Source organism: Cnephaeus nilssonii (genome assembly GCF_951640355.1).
Source record: "Cnephaeus nilssonii genome assembly, chromosome: 4".
In the NCBI taxonomy this organism is placed as follows: Eukaryota; Metazoa; Chordata; class Mammalia; order Chiroptera; family Vespertilionidae; genus Cnephaeus; species Cnephaeus nilssonii.
Genome location: NC_137075.1, coordinates 37,549,957 through 37,566,755, shown reverse-complemented (window position 1 = coordinate 37,566,755; position 16,799 = coordinate 37,549,957). Strand labels below are relative to the sequence as shown.

The 16,799-nt window shown below is 41.7% G+C and overlaps 1 pseudogene across 1 annotated transcript; it reads right to left on the bottom strand.

Moving 5' to 3' along the window:
* Positions 1-407: 407 nt before the first annotated feature.
* On the bottom strand, positions 408-5,523 carry LOC307097684 (transmembrane and coiled-coil domain-containing protein 5B-like; annotated as a pseudogene). Its single transcript has 4 exons — positions 5,501-5,523; positions 2,214-2,289; positions 1,693-1,712; positions 408-601 (listed from the first exon to the last, which is right to left on the bottom strand). The product of its transcript is annotated as a transmembrane and coiled-coil domain-containing protein 5B-like (transcript).
* Positions 5,524-16,799: the final 11,276 nt, after the last annotated feature.

The following is a 16,799-nucleotide window of genomic DNA, read 5'->3' as shown; positions in this document are numbered from 1 at the left end:
TATATCCACCTAGTCGCTCCTCAATTGAATGCCCTTTGTGCCCACCCCAGAGTGAGTAGAGTATCTAACAAATTAAGAAATAATTTTTTCTCTCCTTTTTTTTTAAGTATGGGGGAGTTTTTCTTATTTCACTTTTCTCAACAGCACAGGGTGGAAACTGAGTGCCTAGAGAGGCCCTAGGATTCACACACCAACACGAACTCTGGTCAAACGTATTCTTTATATGAAAGGGAGACATTCGTGAGGGAAAGCAAGGAAAGGGGATGAAATGCAGAGGTCATATGTCAGAGTGGCAGCTCTGAGTCAAGGTTTCCACTACCTTCCTGGCCCATCACCCACACGGAGCAAAGCCACACACAGTACCCCCTCCACTGGGGAGTGGTGTGAAGCCCTCATGCCACTCCTGACTAGTATGGTAGAACCTCTTCCACCTCTAGCCTGAGGAAGGGAAATAAATGTCCCTCAGCCTCTTCCAGGTGTCCCTGCTCATTACCACAGGGAGGGCATCCACCAGAAGGTCGGGTTTGTGCTGCAGTTGGAAAAGCACACAACCCAGCAGCCTAACGAAGATCGTGACCATGAAGCCAGACACCGGAACAGCCTGCAAAGAGACATTCATCATTAGCATGAGGAAAGAGACAGCCCAGGGTCCAGCAGTAGGAGGTGAACCACACGCTCATCAATGACTGGGGAATTACTTTCTTCAGGCAAAACTGATGAAGAATTGGGAATGGAGATAGAAGTGGTAGGGAAGAGGCGATAACAGAAGTTTGATGTAATGCTTAGGAGTTGAATTCAGCCCTCCTGACAGTTAAGCCCTCCAACCAAATAGATGTCCACAAGGAAAAGTTGGAGGTGCAGAAGAGACTTCCCAGGTAATATATATGGGGCAGGCCTTTTGAGGTTGTCAGACATACTATAGCAAGCAGTTCTAGAATTTGAAATAAGACTGGCCATTTCTGAACTTAACACCCAGGTAAAATGACTAGGATTTTTTTTCTAAACATCAAGTGCCAAAGAGACCAATTCAAACAATAAAAGGTACATGTGTGTTTTCTTGTGTGCACTCAAGAAAATTCCACCCTGAAAACTGGTCTTTTCAGTCTTCAACTGTCTTGAAATGTCATAAATCAAAGCTTTTCTTTAAAGTTCCACATGAAGCACTTCAGAGCGTCTCCTTGTATCAAAAAACAACAAAAAACACAAAAAGCACAGACAGTTCAAGTGATAAAAAAACTTTATTATTGAAAGTATTACACATGTCAAGTGATTTTTTTCCTAAAATTTTAGAGTCTTCAGTGAAAGAACTAAGAAAATTAATGCACCAGGAACTCTCTTCCCAGCAGAGTTTAGCAGAGATGATCAGGTTCAGGACCTGAATAATAGAAAGGGGCCATACCCAGGGTCACATGAATGGCAAGTTCAGGTGAAATGCACCCTTCAACCTTCATCATGAACTTATCAGAAATAGCCATTTTCTCCAACCACCAACTTTCATGTAACTTTGGGGTTGAAAACAGAAGGAAGGAAGAGTTGCGGAAATCTGGGGCTGCCTCATATTTTCTGGGTTATGGGTGTGTTTATCCTAATTCCTTATGCCCTTTCCAGGGCACTTGCTTCCACAGAGTCAATGTGGCCCGAACTAGAAAAAACCAACCAAACAAAAACCCCCCATGAGATTCTGCCACTTACCTGTACCAAAATATTCTCTTCTGTTTCTAAATTGCTCCTGTGGGAAGCAAAAAAGCCACCTGCCCTGACCGGTTTGCTCAGTGGATAGAGCATCAGCCTGCAGACTCAAGGGTCCCAGGTTCGATTCCGCTCAAGGGCATGTACCTTAGTTGCGGGCACATCCCCAGTGGGGGTGTGCAGGAGGCAGCTGATCGATGTTTCTCTCTCACCGATGTTTCTAACTCTCTATCCCTTTCCCTTCCTCTCCGTAAAAAATCAATAAAATATATTTTTTTAAAAAAGCCACCTCTGTGCCTGTCTCCTGTTCACAGAGAGGCAGTATAGCCAGGTGCCTAAGAGCTTAGACCCCGAGATAGACTGCCTAGGTTTGAATCCAGGCTGTGCCGCTTTATAGCTGCCATGGTGTAGAGCGTGGTACTGAAGCTCTTTATTGCCTCACTCTAGAGTTATTGAAAAAGGAGGTTTTGGGACAGGGGAGGAAGGGATGAAGAAAAACTCCAATTTGGGAAAGGAAGACTTACCATATTGTTCAGAATGGTTTCTACCAGAATTGATCCAGGTTTCATTACTTGGAAAGAGTTGTTCTGGGCTTTGAATCTGGATCAAAAAGATCAGATTAAGAATTATGTAACAGAATCTGAGGAGCTGTTGAAAGGTGCTTTTCTAAGTCATGTGGTATCTATGAATTATTTCCTAGTTCAGGTTCTTGATAACATACACAATACTGAACATTCAAAATTCATAATGGCTCAGCATACTAAGAACCAGGAAAATGTGTTCCATTCTTAAGAGAAAAGGCAATCAATGAAGAGTAGCCCTGACATTGCCCAAATGTTAAATTCAAACTGCCAGAAGTCTACTCTTGGTGCAGTTCAGGTTTTTTTGTAAAATATATTTTTATTGATTTCAAAGAGGAAGGGGGAGAGAGAGAGAGAGAGAGAGAGAGAGAGAGAGAGAGAGAAACATCATGAGAGAGAATGATTGATTGGCTGCCTCCTGCACATCCCACACTGGGCATTGAGCCTGCAACCCAGGTATATGCCCCGATTGGGAGTTGAATCGTGACCTCCTGGTTCATAGGTCAATGCTCAACCACTGAGCCATACTGGCCAGGCTCAATTCAGTTCTGATACTCTCTGCTGGGCTGCTTGCAGACTGCCCTGAGCATGCAGGGTTTAGAGGTTAGCCTACGGCTGGGGTAGCGTATAGACACACAATGTGAGGCTCTCCAACTCTGGCTCTTTACTTTTTATCTTGGAACTTTGACTGTTGCAAACTCTGTCCTCCAGTTTTTTAGCTCAGAAAGACTACAGGTTTTCTCCTGGTGTTTCATTGCCCCCCACAACCTGTCCTCAGGCAGATGGTGATAAAAATGGGGGAATCAATGGCTTCTCTGTATATAACACATCCAACAGTAACTTGGGCTAACTTCTCATGGGTGGCAATATACTCTGATCTTCCTGTGGCATTATGCTCTACACATCTTAGCTTATAATAGACAAATATGCAAATTGACCGTACCTTCGCTACGCTCAAGCCACATCCACCAACCAAGCCACGCCCACCAACCACACCCACCAGGAAACCGTTGCAGGAATGTTGGGGTGTGGCGGAGCCCAAGGCCGGGAAAGCCGCCCGAGGCTTTCCTGGCCTTGGGCACCAGCAGGGAGCCTGCACGGATCGCAGGAAACCATTGGGGGTCGGCTCCTGCGATCCTTAGCAGGGATGTTGGGTGCGGCAGAGCCCAAGGCCACCGCCCGGGGCCAAGCCCCGACCCTGAAAGAAGGCAGAAGGCGGTGGCCACAGCCAAGGCCTGGGTCCCCGGTGCCGGCAGAAAACTGGTGCAGGCAGCCAGGTGAATGAAGGTCTATTGCACGAATCTTTGTGCAAACGGGCTACTAGTATAAAAAATAAAATTGGGGAATCACCCGCTGACATTTCCTTCTTCCCAGTGTCAGCTTTCTCCAGTTTATGCCTGCCTTTATTCACTCTCCAGTACCTCCTGAATGCTCATGTGTTTTGTTGTCTAGAGTTTAGAGCTATTTTCTGCCAGAGGGTCAGCTCCAGTCAAGCTTACTCAGCCCTTTCATGGGAATATTGGTTATAATCATCAGACAGGAGAAAAGGGAGAAGTAGCACAGACTCCAGGTTCTGGCCATGATGGAATAGCCATCTAGAATTCATCACTAAGCTCTAAGTCCCTAAGATTTTCTCCTATGCTTTCTTCTGAAAGGTTTATAGTATTACAGTTTACATTTAAATCTATGATCCATTTGGAGTTAATTCTTGTATAAGGTGTGAGGTTCATGTTGAGGTTTGTTTTCTTGCCTATGGTATCTAATTGCTCCAGAACAATTTGTTGAAAAAATTACCCTTTCTCCATGAATTGTTTTTGTCTCTTTGTGAAAATCAATTGGCGAGGCCATAGTCTTTCAACAGTTTAGCTGGTTAGATCCAATTTTGGTGATACAGCATTTAGTTTCCCTATCTCCTAGGCAAATGCTATTGTAAATGGAATTTTTTTTGTGAAGGATTCAGCCTCAGGTTTATTTGTACAAAGAGCACAGGAGAACACTAGCCCCATGCAGCCCAGGGACCACACCAATCTTTCCATCCTCACATCAGCAGACAGAGACTTCTATTCTGGAGTCTTCATGGGGGCCTGAACACCTTTGGGAGCCTGAGCCAGAGCTGTAGCCACAGCCACAGCCTGAGCCTTGGTTTGAGCCTTGGCCTTGAACTTTGGGCAGCAGAGCCTGGTGATGTGGGCATGAGCACATTTCCCATGCTTGAGGTGAGCAATATAGGTAAGTCAATTGAGCTTGCAGCTGCTGCCCTTTGGAATCCTTGGCTTGGCCTCCTTGGGCTTTATGCAGGATTTGATAGCCTCAGAAGTGCATTCATGGTCTTGGTGTTGTTGGCCTGCATCTTCTTCAGGCCCTTCTTGTTGTGCTTCTTGGCAAAATGCATATGTTAGTGAAGAAACAGCATCAGGTGTTACTGGCAAAATTAGCCTGGGTCTCAGTTCAGTAACCATGGTACTTGAGTATGGCAAATAAAGAATTCAGAGTTAAGGAACTCAAATCAAAGGAGAAAGTTTATTTAGAAAGTAACAGAGGTAGGAAGAAGTGAGCCAGTTGGGCTGTGTGGGCTCAAGAAACAAGTTACAGAAGGAAAAGAAGGGCCCTTGGTGCTTAGGAGAAAGAAAGGCAAAGGTAAAGTGCCCGGGCGATGAAGAAAGGGGAAAGGCACTGACGTGCTCCTTTCACTTGAGGGTTTTTATCTGGAGGTCTCAGGGGAGGATCTCAATATAATATTTATCAGTTTTCCAGGTGTGTTCCCTCATGGTCATGGTCTCTACTGATTGGTTGTTGCCAGGGTAGGAGGTCATTAGTCATTGTATCTGGTCCTGATGTCAGCCATGGCATTGCTCCATGTGATTTTGCTGTTTTTCTGGGCCTGGAGCTGAAACACAACTGAAGCCTAAATGTCATCTCTAGTTTGACCAAAATTCTGACTCTGTGGTCAGCAGACCCAAAGTGTTGTTCTTAAGATTATTTGATGTGGGCCAGAACCTCACTCATTGTCCTGAGGGCTTAATGCTTAAGGGAATGGTCATGCAAGGGCTTGGATGGGAGTCATATGAAGCTATTCTCCTGCCCCTTTTTCCTCCCCTAAGGGTGTCTATCACATGACTAGTGACATGCTAGGGAAGGGAAGATCAGGGGAGGGTCCAAATTGCATGAACAGCAGTATGAAAGTCAGGGAGTCTAAATTGCCCTGGTGACATTCCATATTTTGTTCATACCTATCTAACTGTCTGCTATACATGTCCCCAGGAACTTGGGGGTTTCCCCCTAAAACAATTCAAATCTTTGTGATTGGGGTTTCTTAGTGCCATTTCTGTACCATTTTGAGGACTGGTTGTGTGTAATGTGGTTTTGGACTTGACCATGTCTACACTGAAGCCCAAGGCTCCTGGAGTGCCTGGGGCCAGAAGAGAAAGGGGGGAAATATTTTTCTTTTAAATGGCAAAGCCAGAGTAGATATATATAATTAAATATATTTTCTTGGCTTCTCAAGTAACTCTATTAGCCCTTAGATATGTATGACTAATTAGTAAAGTATATTTTTGGTCTTTCTAAGGTATGTAAGATATTTTGAAGTTGTGGGTCCCATAGATACAAACTTTTAAAGGTATGGGTCATGTATTTTATTTTCTTGGTTTATCTCTCCACAGTACTAGTATATAAGCCATGAAAATGAACCATTTGCTGTGAATACATACCCAAATACTCTCCTTCTTGCTATAGATTCATTCATGTCATACTAGCAAATAAAAGAATGATATATTTATGTATGTATGTATCTCAAGATGACAAAAGCATTTTAAGCACCTCAATTTAAAAAAAAAATGAGTGTAAAAACAATCAGCACTTTGGACTTCCCATGGCCCTCCCTATTCTAGCAATACACTGGCAATGATGCACCAGGGAACTCTAAGCTTCAGCAGCTTAGGAAAAGAGAATTGAAGGCTCCTTTTACTGTTTTGTTCTGACTTTTTATTCTCAGAGGCTTAGTTTTACGGAGAACTGCTCCTGTTTCCTTCTGGTACCAGAGGCTGTAGAGGATGTCTATGCTAATTTGCATGGCTGCAAAATAGTTTTAACCATTTTGTTAGAAATTCCACAAGTCAGAAGGGTTTGTGTCATTATGCTATTTTAGTTCTCTCCAAATATCATATCTTGGCAAGACACATATTTGCAGTGTGAAGAATTAACTCTGTTTTCTGATTAAGGAAAATTAGTTTTCAGTCGTTAGACTGTATACTAGGAAGATCAATAATATAGAGTTAATGAGTTTTAAAGATCTTGCATTCATTGTTTTACATGCAAATATGCAAAAAATAAATCTTTTGAGATTTAGAAAAGATCTACTTATTTTGCATTTTGTATAACTTTTCATAATATTAAGACTAGGTTGTCAATCAAAACTAATAGAATAAAATAAAAATTTCCTGTATTAAGAGAGAGTTGTTCACAAGTGACAATGGTATGTACAAATTTTAATCAAAGTTTATACCAGGATAAAAATGTAATGAATGGCTTTATCACTAAAAAAGAAAATTATATCATCATGATAAAAATTTTTTTCTCATGATAGTTTTAATATTTGGGAGAGATCTATACTCTAAGAATCCCTGTATTATTTTTAGGATACCAGGATCATTTATGATAAAAATAATGATAACATTAGATTCTTGAAAACTCTAAAATCTGATTTCTCCTCTGTAAGACCACCTATAACAGACTCTGTAGTTGAAAAATTTGCTGCCTTTTATATTACTGGAGTCACTGAAAAATAAAAATTTCACTTAGACAATGTTAGGAATGGCCTAATAATTTATGTGCAGTAACAAGAATCTTATACACTGTTAGTGGGATGTAAATTGTCAAAACCATGGGAAACACTTTGGAGAAAACAACCACTTTGGCAATACCACTTTGGAAAACTGTAAATGGCAAAATAGAACATGTACCCATCCAAAAAACCAGTAATGTCATTACTACTATACTCTAAAAAAACTCTTGCAAAAGTACCCCAAGAGAGAATGACAATAATTTTTACACAGCATTGTTAATAATAGAAAAACACTGAAGGCAGCCCAGATTTACATCAACAGTAGATGAAGAAATAAGTTGTGATATACAACAGAATAAATAATCTTCAATTATACTCAATAACATGGATGAATCTCCAAAGATGCAGGTCACAAAAGAATGTATGCATTCTAATTTGAGATATACAAAGTTCAAAGTAGATTACATTGAACAATCTATTTTAGAGTACTTATGCAGATAATAAAATCTATTAAGAGAAGCAAGGGAATAATTATCACAAAATCCATAATAGTGGTTAATATTTTGAAGGAGAGACAGGATAGGGTACAGGAGACTTATGGAGTATATATATATATTTTCTGGTGTATATTTTGTTAGTCAATTGAGTGTTGACTAATTATTCCTTAAACACTACATATAGGTTTTTATAATATGTTTATTCATTATTTCACAATAAAACATACAGAGGAAAGGCCTGGGTTTTGGGTTCTTGATGTCTGAGTTTACTGTACCCTTGGGAAGTATGGGGGATGAAGGAGAGGTGTTCACAAGTAACAGCTGAAAGGAAGAGAAAGGCTTTCTAGAAAAGGCAACCGCCAAACAGGTTTTTTTCTTTTAGCCCAAGTGTAGTATAGGACTGTTGAAACCATCACTGAGAATCTGCCAAGATGGGTAAGCAGACGTGGTTTTTTTTCTTCATAAAGTCAAATGAGCCAACTTTTCTAGATCAATGAGATGCCCAATATCAATACATTTCTATGGTTTCCTCTAAAAAACACTTGACTTTATGAAGAAAAAAAGATATATGATCTTTTTTGCACCTTGATATGGTGGCAACATTCATTCATGTCTTTTATGAGGTGTTTTACAATTACCTTTTTTTTTTTTCATGGGCGTTAAAATAAAAGATTAAGATATACATGTTTCATCTCCCATTCAGAAAAGTGAATCTTGTGTTTGCTAGTTTATCTTTTCCCTCTTCATCACTCTCTGTTTATGGCTCAAAGAACAGATCATTGCTCCAGATGACAGGAGGAACAGGGGGAAAATGAGGTAAAGAAGCCAAATTTGTCTTCATAATAAAGCTCAGGGACAGAGGGGAGGGAGAGAAATGTGGATGGGTGGGAAGAGGCTGGGAGGTGGCATGACAGGTGAATCAGTCTGAGGACCAGGTGGGGAGCAGGAAGGTTGTGGAATATAGATTGAAAAATGCAAGGGTCACTTCAGCCATGAAATAAGGACCCCTTAATATTTAAGTTTTACTTAATATTTATGACAGACATGAGTTCAAGATTAGAATTTCTTGCTATTTGGCAGTGGGTGAGGGTGAGAATCTGAATTCTCTCTCTTTTTTTAAAATATATTTTATTGATTTTTTACAGAGAGGAAGGGAGATGGATAGAGAGTTAGAAACATCAATAAGAGAAACATCGATCAGCTGCCTTCTGCACCCCCCGCACTGGGGACGTGCCCGCAACCAAGGTACATGCCCTTGACCGGAATTGAACCTGGAACCTTTCAGTCCGCAGGCCGACTCTCTATCCACTGAGCCAAACTGGTTAGGGCTGAATTCTCTTTTTAAATCTGATGCCAATACTTAGAAAAACAGGACAATGAGAGTCTAGGACTCATGAGTTACCATAGTGTGGAATCCAACAGACATAGACTCTCTAGAGAAAAGGAGAAGACTTTTAATTAAGAGGGGGTACCTGTGCAGCTTTAGAAGTGGGCAGACAATAGAGCAGATCCCAATGGGACAGACCAGACATGGGCAAAGTCCTGAATCAAAAGGGAGACAGAAAGATGGTGCAGGCAGCAGTGTGAGCAGTCAGTGCTAAAACAGAAGCCAAACACTTTCTTCATTTCTAGGCTATTTGCAAGGGTGAGAGGCTCGCCTGCTGTGAAGTCAGATGAAAGCAGAGAAGCCCTGTTGTGAAGTCAGATGAAAGCAGGGTAGCTCAGTTGGATAGAGCATCGTCCTGAGACCCCAAGTCTGTGGATTAGATCTCCAGTCAGGACATATACAAGAAGCAACCAGGGTGTGTATAAATAAGTGGAACAACAAATCCCTCTTCTCTTCTCTTCTCTTCTCTTCTCTTCTCTTCTCTTCTCTTCTCTTCTCTTCTCTTCTCTTCTCTCTCTTCCTTTCTCTCTCTCTCTAATTAATATATTAAAATAAAAGATGAAAGCAGAGAAACACTGAGTTTAGTTGCTCCATGAGTCGCTAAAGGGCCTCACTATTTGAAGGAGAATATTTGGTTAAATATGTTCCATTTATTTGCCTAGCCTGACCATGCCTTGCTGCTTCTGGTGGGGGGCTATTTATTTGGAATATAAATAATTGTTGATTTTTATGATTATTGTAATATCAGTCATGCCACTCTAAGTATTGGAATTCAAACATATTAAAATTAGATAAATTTAAATTCAACACATAGTTGCATAATGCCTATTGTTTATATAGTATTTGAATTTTGTCAATTGTGCCAATAGTGTTCTTTATAGCATTTCCCTATATCAAGGGTCCCATCCACATTGCATTTAGTTGTCATTTTTCTTTAGTCCATTTATAGATGGAACAGTTCTTTTGCCTTCTTCTGTCTTTCATGACATTAATATAAGCCAGTTGTTGCATAGAATGTTCTTCACAGTACATAGTATATACTTTAAGTATAATCTTCTTAATACTAAGAAAGATACAGAGTTTAGTGCTCAAGGGACCTGAGAAATTATTCCACAGTGCTTAATTTTAAAGATAAGAGAACTAATCTACAAGCTAATTTAAATGTAGAAGAGTAATTCAGACACTAAGTTTCCATTAGGCAGTTGGCAGATAAAGAAAGGTTTGGTGAGGGCTATCGCATATTCAGAAGGTCCCATGGAGGAGCCATGGAACTGAAAACTGGCTGGACTTGGACAGAGAGAACACAGAGCATCAGGCACCTCTCAGCGGCAGAGCACATTTTCAGAGAGGACCACAGAGAGAGCTCTTTCTAGGACTGGCCACTCCCTTATCAAGTCCAAGTCCTTTCCTCCTTGAATGTGGCTGTACTTCCGACTGCTTCCATTAATAGAATTCAGTGTAAGTGACACTGACTGGCTTCTGAAGCTGTTAGAAAAGGCCTTGCAGCTTCTGCCTGGTTCTCTTGGAATTGTCCACCATGCTTTGAGGAAGCCCGAGGTGCCCATGGAAAGCACCAAAATGTCAGGCCTATGGGCCAACTTTCCAGCCATGTGAGTGAGAAATCTTGAAGCTTGGTCCTCCAGCCCCCAGTTGACCAGCCCAGATAACATTATAGAGGAGACAGTAGCTATTCCTGCTGGGTCCTGCCCACATTATAGATTGTAACTTTTACCATCTAAGCTTTGTATGTGGTTTGCTGTCACGTAGCTGTGGATGACAGCTGTGAGTTAGAATGCTGTCTAATCGGCAGGTGTCACATGAGGAGGCAAGAAACTAAGAGTGAGGTGATTAGAATCTCTCCAGATACAAAAACAACAAGAGCGTTTCAATTCAAGAATATTACAACTGAAGGGACCTAATGAGAAGTTAAGCATAGGGCTTTTTATATCCACTGGGCCTCATAAGAAAGAAGCAGCAGGCTTAAAAACTGACTGTCATCCCAGGCTCACCATGTGGCTCCAAGCTTTGCTGGTTAGCTCTTCAACCTCCTGCACTCCATCCTAGTCCTTCACAGTAAAGACCACGTCTCGCCTTTCTCTGGTTGATAGTGACTGTCTTCCACACACCTTCTGCCTCACCCTGAAGGCTTAACTCCAGGTAATTGAAACTGGGACACTTGAAAATGTGAACCTTCCACATTATAGTTCCAAAGTCAACAAAGACAAAAATAGTCATCATGCCTATGAACAACCCAACTCCTCAAGAGTTCCTGCACAAAGAACCCAAGTCTGGAGACTGTCTCGGGAAGATAAAGATGGCCCAAATTCGAGGCAGAATTTTCTTCCAGACATTAATAGTGGCCCCTTGACAACCATAGAGTGAGCTTTCAATCTTTTCTAAAATTTATTAGTAACTCTTTTTCCTTTTCTCAAGTACATCTAAGGGATAGTTAAAATACTTAATTGTAATACAGAATCTGATTAGAACATTTAATTAATGTATTACCGCTACATTTTTACTTACTAGGGTTGAGGAGGGGGACCAGAACAGTGATGAAAGGTTTTTCATAGAAATTTTTTAAAAGTTAGGCAAATTACCTTTTTTTAAAAGCTTCATTAGAAAAGAAAAACACTTAATGCAATCTTGTTAAGCTAAATGAGTATAAATGCTTCTTGGCACTTTTTTAAATTGCCATTCCTCTTCCTAGTTTTAAAACAAATTAAGGCTCAAAAAGACATCCCAGCTTCCAATGAAATCAGTTCATCATGGACTGAGAGAAATAGAATCTTGATTATAAAGGGCAAATGGAACAAAGATTACCATGGCTAACAGACAATATTAACGTCTGATTACTCAAAAAAAAAGGATCATATTTCACATAGTTTTTTCCACACAGTTTTGTTTTGTTTTAATTTTCTTTTGTTAATCCTCATCTGAGGATATTTTTTCTTTTTTTTTTACCTATATATTTTTTAAAAATCTTTATTTTAAAATGTATTACATGTACCTTTTTTTCCCCCATTGACCCTTGCTTTTCAGAGAGAGTGGGAGGGAGGAAAGGAAGGGGATGGAGAGAGACAGAAACAAGGATGTGAGAGAGAGACATCTATTGGTTGCCTCCTGACCAGGTACATGTCCTTGACTGGGAATCAAACCTGCGACCCTTTGGTGCACAGTGCGGTGCTCTAACCACTTAGAACAATGGCCAGGCTCTCTACACTGTTTTAACAGACATTACTGCACTAAAATATATCCCCAGCAATCTGCCCAAATTCCAGCAATTCCAAAGATAAGGATTCATTAGTATTCAGTAAACCTTTTTGCATTTAGGGTCAACCTGTTAAAATATTACTATTTCTAGAAAGAGTACTCTATCAGTTATTATCAGTCATTAAGGTTTTATCTTGGACCTTTTAACAAAGTATATGTTTTTATTGATTTGAGAGAGAGAGGAAGGGAGAGGGAGAGAGAGAAACAATGATCTGCTGCTTCTTGCAGGCCCTCTACTTGAGATCAAACTGGAAACCCCAACATGTGCAATCAGTGGGAATTGAACCAGCAACTTTTTGGTGCCTGGGATGATGCCCAACCAACTGAGCCACAACAGCCAGAACTATCTTGGACCTTTTGAAATGAGAAATTGTTGCCTTGGAAAGCTAAAGCAAATGTCCTGACTGAAGGAGGAAGCTAGACAGATACATTTTGATGTAAAAAGGAGTTGAAAAGCTTCTCAGGAGAGCTGGTCTTTGTGAGATGAAATAGATGCATAAAGTTGAAGATCAGTCTCATCATTTTCCATGGTTGGCCCTCGTCTTCTGTAGCAGACCAGAGTAAACTGGATTATGATTCCTTAAAAAGAATCACTGAATTAAACATAATGAAAGTTTACCCCCTCCATGTCTTTCCTCTTTACCTGAAAGTCCCCTCACTTGTTTCTCTGGCAAACACTGAAGTCTTTTCTCAAGGGTTAGCTCCTCTGTGAAGCCTTTGTAAACCCCCAACCCCTAGAACAATTAATTACCCCATCTTCTTTAATCTCACAGAATTATGTATATACCTCCATTATAAATGTATAACCCCTATACAACTTGAGCTCCTAGAATTTGAATGGCGTCTAAACAGAAGTGTGTCTAAAGGTTAAGAGATGAAAGAAGAATTGTGGCACCTGTAATGTCTTTTCCAACTCCAATGCAACACACATGTTATTTTTTCTGCAAATGCTTCAGGGACATTCAACTAATGAGTATATATTGGCAAGCACTTTGCCATGCTGACTTAACACAGGAAATCTCGTAAGAAATAAAACTAGTGGGGACCTCGCATAACATATCAACCTGCATATCTCCTAATCAGAATGTATTCTTTGAAATTGGCAACAAGTGCCCTGATACAAGGAAGCAGCCATTTATGGCCAGACTAGCATGGAGCAAGAATTGCTCCCAGTAGAAATCTCAGGGAAGAGAAAAAGAATCTGGAGCTGAAGAGAAATAATTTACTAATTTGTAGTAAAGATGGATTGGAAGTTAATTCACAAACACCAGGATATAGCATTTTATTTATTTTACTAGAAGCCCGGTGCACGAAATTCGTGCATGGAGGGGGGGGGTGTTCCTCAGCCCAGCCTATACCCTCTCCAATCTGGGACCCCTCGAGGGATGTCCGACTGCCCGTTTAGGCCCGATCCCGGTACAGGCAGTCGGACATCCCTCTCACAATCCAGGACTGCTGGCTCCCAACTGCTCGCCTGCCTGCCTTCCTGATTGCCCCTAACTTCTTCTGCCTGCCAGCCTGATCACCCCCTAACCACTCCACTGCCAGCCTGATTGATGCCTAACTGCTCCCCTGCCAGCCTGTTTGCCCCCAACTTCCCTCCTCTGCCAGCCTGTCACCCCTAACTGCCCTCCCCTGCAGGGTTGATCGCCTCCAACTGCCCTCCCTTGCAGGCCTGGTCCCTCTCAACTGCCCTCCCCTGCTGGCCATCTTGTGGTGGCCATCTTGTGTCCACATGGGGGCAGGATCTTTGACCACATGGGGGCAGCCATATTGTGCTGGAATGATGGTCAATCTGCATATTACTCTTTTATTAGATAGGATAGAGGCCTGGTGCAGGGATGGGGGCCAGCTGGTTTGCCCTGAAGGGTGTCCCGGATCAGGATGGGGGTTCCCTTGGGGCATGGGGCGGCCTGAGCAAGGGGCCTGTGGTGGTTTGCAGGCCAGCCACACCCCCTGGCGACCCAAGTGGAGGCCCTGGTATCTGGAATTTATTTACCTTCTACAATTGAAACTTTGTAGCCTGGAGCGGAGCCAAGCCTCCTGCTCGCTCCGTGGCCAGCAGCCATTTCTGTTGGGGTTAATTCACCTTCTATAATTGAAACTTTGTAGCCTGGAGTGGAGGCCTAGGCCAGCCAGGGCAGGTGGAAAGCTTGGCTTCCTCCATTGCTGGGGCAATCCTGGCCTGCTCTATCCAGCTCCGTGGCTGCCGCCATTTCTGTTTGGATTTGTTTACCTTCTATAATTGAAACTTTGTAGCTTGAGTGGAGACTTAGGCCTGCAACGGCAGGTGGAAAGCTTGGCTTCCTCCGTTGCCTGGGAAACCTTGCTCTCTGTGGCTGTAGCCATCTTGGTTGGGTTTATTTGCATATCTGCTCCTGATTGGCTGGTGGGTGTGGCTTGTGGGCATGGCTTGTGGGTATAGCAGAGTTAGGGTCAATTTGCATATTACTCTTTTATTAGGTAGGATTTCTATCTCTTTATCGATCTGTCATTTAGTTATATTTAAGTTACCTGCATGTTAAATTACTATTCTTGTTCATCAGTGTGAGTTCAGGCATTCTCAATCCTTTGATTAACTTTAAAATAATTAGAAATAATATCTTAAGTATTATCATAGACTAGAGGCCAGTGCATGAAATTTGTGCATGGGGGCAGGGGTGTCCCTCAGCCTGGCCTGCACCCTCTCACAATATAAGACCCCTCGGGGGATGTCTGACTGGAGATTTAGGCCCAATCCCTGTGCAACCCGGGACCGCTGGCTCCTAACTGCTTACCTGCCTGCCTGCCTGATCACCCTAACTACTCTGCTGCCTGCCTGATCATCCCTAACCCCTCTGCCTGCCTGCCTGATCTTCCCTAAGCACTTGCCTGCCTGCCTGATTGCCCCTAACTGCTCACCTGCCTGCCTGATTGCCCCTAACTTGCTATGCCTGCCTGCCTGATCACCCCTAACCACTCTGCCTGCCTCATTGCCCCTAACTGCTCACCTGCCTGCCTGATCACCCCAACCACTCTGCCTGTCTACCTCATCACTACTAACCACTCACCTGCCTGCCTGATGGCCCCTAACCACTGGCCTACCTGCCTGATCACCCCTAACCACTTGTGTGCCTGCCTGATCGCCCCTACCACTCTGTCTGCCTGCTTGATCGCCCCTAACAACCTCTGCCTGCCTGCCTCATTGCCTTTAACCACTTGCCTGCCTGCCTCATCACCCCTAACTGCTTGCCTGCCTGCCCGATCGCCCCTAACCGCCTCTGCCTCGGCCCCCGCTGCTGCGGCTTCTTCCAGAATGACGTCCGGAAGGTCGTTCAGCTGTCCGGTCTAATTAGCATATGCTTTTATTATTATAGATAGTCTCTGAATCAATTCAGCCTACCCCAAAATTGCAAAGGTAATCAATATTCTGGTGTCAGAATGAGTCCACCAGATAAGCATGTTTTTGTTATAGAATTTTCTCTTACCAAGGTACACTTAACAAGAATGCTATATATCTTTCAAGCACCCATTTGCCCTAGTTTTGTATTCTTAGTTACTGGTACAGTGACTAACATATATCAGGTATTCAATAAATATTTGTGGTATAAATAAATTTAAAAAATGGTTTACATTTTCACTTTCTTCTTTCAGCTGAATCCCCAAAACAAATTAGTTGAATTTTGGATTGCGGATACATAATCTATCTTGCTGATGATGGTAAGTGTCATACAATAAAACTATAGGTGCAACAATGACATCCATTAGATAAAACTATTTTGCTAGTGTCTTCACATCATTTACTGAATAACTGATGTGAATGCTGTCTTTTTTAAAACAATTATGGGGTTTCTATAATTTTTTAATATGTTTTTGCAGAACAGAAAAAATTTTTCCAAACCGAAATCAGATTGATTTGGGTAGAAGTCTCAAAACTAAAATCTGAATGGGGCTCTTAGTGTTAGAGTTTTGTTAGGCTGCTTTAAGGCATTAAGTACTATCTTTCCTCATGTGTTCTTCCAAAAACAGAAAAGCAGATATTTCTTTTTCTGATAAAGACATGCTAAAGTCATAATTGCTACTTGAAATGGAGAAGACGTAAGAAAGATTCACATTTGGCAGATATGCATGGTTACACATATTTTTGATTAAAGTATTTGGAACTGGAATGATTGTCAACACAATCAGCTGTCACTACTTGCATTGGCACATCAAAGTAAAATTGTGACACTGGGATTGAGAAAAAGCAATGAATAGTGACAGTAAAAGAATACTTTTATTAATTGGTAAGTTGAGTTATACACAGAAACCTTTTCTCAAATTAGAATCAGAGAGGTGATTCATGCAAACATGATCAGCTTGAAGGACTGAAATGCTAATTATTTCAATTTTCTTCTAATTTGATTAAAATAGCCTCTATTATTCCTTAGGAAGGGTCCCAGACTTTGAGACCCTTCTCACACAATGCTTTTGTGTAGTGATTCTATGTAATAAAAAAGCGATTGAGCTAGAAACAGAAGTATGCTAGCTTGTGAGAAATCTAAGTGGCAGGTGGGCTCAGAAATGACCCGTTAGATGTAAATGGAACTCCTGACTCCTGAGAGAGAAAGAGA